Below are 4,188 nucleotides of genomic sequence, written 5' to 3'. Positions count from 1 at the left end.
GACTGAAAATAAGATTCCTTAGATTATGTGTAAAATCAATGGAAGACCTGAGTAGTGGCTCTATTTATAACCTGTGAGGTTGTGATTTTGTATCAAATATCAGGAGCGAAGTTTTAACATTGTATTTCCTAAAAAATTATCTTGTTTAATTATCTTGTTTGATCTTTAGGTGTCACTGTATTTAATATCTGCTGTTATCAGCCCGGTATGGTGAAGGGTTCATATTTGAAAAAATCTGGTGATGAAATATCTGATAGCATGATAGTATAAACATGAGTAAATATATGAACTTGTATTTGGTAGCGGATTAACTGCTTATAAATGATGTGATGTGTATGTATATGTAATATGAAAGAAAAAGTGTATATTTTGTAATAGAATGTTGGAAGTGTTTGAAATGTATGTTTTTGTATGTATAGATATATATTTTTAACTCATTCTACACTATAAGGTAGATAATGTGTTAAACTAAGAAATATTAGAAACCAATGGTTGCCCATGGAGTCATATTGCATTATAAACCTATAAACAACAAAATTGAGAAAAAGTAAAAAGAGGTCATGATATATGTGCCGTGATCACCCGAACAGTAAAACTGTCAGTTGGTATATATACAAACAATGGTATTGTTATAAATATTTGGTGCATGGAAGAATAAGAAATGTAACACATGAAACAGCAAAACAACAACAACACACCAGATTTCATATTCCAGTTGAAATCACCAGTACCAAGAAAAAGGTTGCCTAGGGGGTACCAGCAAAGACTCCAAGGAACGCTATCCATCCAGTGTACTAGCCACTGTTAAGTGCTAGCAAGCTATCACGCACTGGTCACAGCACAGTGCCTCTTGTTCTGGTAAGCACACCATTTGTCTATATATGTTTGCTCACAATACCAGACAATATTACGCTATTGTGGCGCCCTCTCTCTTTTCCTTCCTGCACTAGTATATTCCCCACTCTCTGGGACCAAGAGGAGCTGCCTGCTTTTACGCCACCATTTCATCTCAGAAGAAACACTTCTACCACCGTTTTTTCCAAAAAAAGGGGAGAAAAATATTGAAACAAACTTATAGGAATCCCTTTTCTGTCAAGGACACAATCACTAACCGGTTTTACGGTAGAGTTTGCACATTGACTTTGTTTGCTAAGATATGTTTTATGTTTTACACTTTTTTCAGCGCGCTTTTTTTATCCCCACCTGGGATAATTCATACTATACAAAATAACATACTTTACAGAACAACATACTATACAAAACAACGTACTATACAAAACAAGGTACTTTACAGAACAACGTGCTATGCAAAACAACGTACTTTACAGAACAACATACTATACAAAACAACGTACTATACAAAACAACGTACTATACAGAGCAACGTACTATACAAAACAACGTACTATACAGAGCAACGTACTATACACAACAACGTACTATACAGAGCAACGTACTATACAAAACAACATACTATACAGAACAACGTACTATACAAAACAACGTACTATACAGAACAACATACTATACAGAACAACATACTATACAGAACAACGTACTATACAGAACAACATACTATACAAAACAACATACTATACAAAACAACATACTATACAAAACAACATACTATACAAAACAACGTACTATACAAAACAACATACTATACAAAACAACATACTATACAAAACAACGTACTATACAAAACAACATACTATACAGAACAACGTACTATACAAAACAACATACTATACAGAGCAACGTACTATACAGAACAACGTACTATGCAAAGCAACGTACTATACAAAACAACGTACTATACAGAACAACGTACTATACAAAACAACGTACTTTACAGAACAACGTACTATACAGAACAACGTACTATACAAAACAACGTACTATACAGAACAACGTACTATACAGAACAACGTACTATACAGAACAACATACTATACAAAACAACGTACTATACAGAACAACGTACTATACAAAACAACGTACTATATAAAACAACGTACTATACAGAACAATTTACTATACAGAGCAACATACTATACAAAACAACGTACTATACAGAACAACGTACTATACAGAACAACATACTATACAGAACAACATACTATACAGAACAACATACTATACAGAACAACGTACTATACAAAACAACGTACTTTACAGAACAACATACTATACAGAACAACGTACTATACAAAACAACGTACTTTACAGAACAACGTACTATACAGAGCAACATACTATACAAAACAAGGTACTTTACAGAACAACGTACTATGCAAAACAACGTACTATACAAAACAACGTACTATACAGAACAACGTACTATACAGAACAACATACTATACAAAACAACGTACTATACAGAACAACGTACTATACAAAACAACGTACTATACAAAACAACGTACTATACAAAACAACGTACTATACAGAGCAACGTACTATACAAAACAACGTACTATACAAAACAACGTACTATACAAAACAACGTACTATACAAAACAACGTACTTTACAGAGCAACGTACTATACAAAATAACGTACTATACAGAGCAACGTACTATACAAAATAACATACTATACAGGGAGTGCAGAATTATTAGGCAAGTTGTATTTTTGAGGATTAATTTTATTATTGAACAACAACCATGTTCTCAATGAACCCAAAAAACTCATTAATATCAAAGCTGAATAGTTTTGGAAGTAGTTTTTAGTTTGTTTTTAGTTTTAGCTATTTTAGGGGGATATCTGTGTGTGCAGGTGACTATTACTGTGCATAATTATTAGGCAACTTAACAAAAAACAAATATATACCCATTTCAATTATTTATTTTTACCAGTGAAACCAATATAACATCTCAACATTCACAAATATACATTTCTGACATTCAAAAACAAAACAAAAACAAATCAGTGACCAATATAGCCACCTTTAGACACTCAAAAGCCTGCCATCCATGGATTCTGTCAGTGTTTTGATCTGTTCACCATCAACATTGCGTGCAGCAGCAACCACAGCCTCCCAGACACTGTTCAGAGAGGTGTACTGTTTTCCCTCCTTGTAAATCTCACATTTGATGATGGACCACAGGTTCTCAATGGGGTTCAGATCAGGTGAACAAGGAGGCCATGTCATTAGATTTTCTTCTTTTATACCCTTTCTTGCCAGCCACGCTGTGGAGTACTTGGACGCGTTTGATGGAGCATTGTCCTGCATGAAAATCATGTTTTTCTTGAAGGATGCAGACTTCTTCCTGTACCACTGCTTGAAGAAGGTGTCTTCCAGAAACTGGCAGTAGGACTGGGAGTTGAGCTTGACTCCATCCTCAACCCGAAAAGGCCCCACAAGCTCATCTTTGATGATACCAGCCCAAACCAGTACTCCACCTCCACCTTGCTGGCATCTGAGTCCAGCCACGGGCCCATCCATCTGGCCCATCAAGACTCACTCTCATTTAATCAGTCCATAAAACCTTAGAAAAATCAGTCTTGAGATATTTCTTGGCCCAGTCTTGACGTTTCAGCTTGTGTGTCTTGTTCAGTGGTGGTCGTCTTTCAGCCTTTCTTACCTTGGCCATGTCTCTGAGTATTGCACACCTTGTGCTTTTGGGCACTCCAGTGATGTTGCAGCTCTGAAATATGGCCAAACTGGTGGCAAGTGGCATCTTGGCAGCTGCACGCTTGACTTTTCTCAGTTCATGGGCAGTTATTTTGCGCCTTGGTTTTTCCACACGCTTCTTGCGACCCTGTTGACTATTTTGAATGAAACGCTTGATTGTTCGATGATCACGCTTCAGAAGCTTTGCAATTTTAAGAGTGCTGCATCCCTCTGCAAGATATCTCACTATTTTTGACTTTTCTGAGCCTGTCAAGTCCTTCTTTTGACCCATTTTGCCAAAGGAAAGGAAGTTGCCTAATAATTATGCACACCTGATATAGGGTGTTGATGTCATTAGACCACACTCCTTCTCATTACAGAGATGCATATCACCTAATATGCTTAATTGGTAGTAGGCTTTCGAGCCTATACAGCTTGGAGTAAGACAACATGCATAAAGAGGATGATGTGGTCAAAATACTCATTTGCCTAATAATTCTGCACTCCCTATACAAAACAACTTGCTAGACCTATGAGCAGTTACCTGCAGTACAGATAATGACCATTAGGTG

This window comes from Bombina bombina, chromosome 7 (assembly GCF_027579735.1).
Source record: "Bombina bombina isolate aBomBom1 chromosome 7, aBomBom1.pri, whole genome shotgun sequence".
NCBI lineage: Eukaryota > Metazoa > Chordata > Amphibia > Anura > Bombinatoridae > Bombina > Bombina bombina.
The sequence above is the reverse complement of the archived record's forward strand: the minus strand, read 5'-3'. Positions refer to the sequence as shown.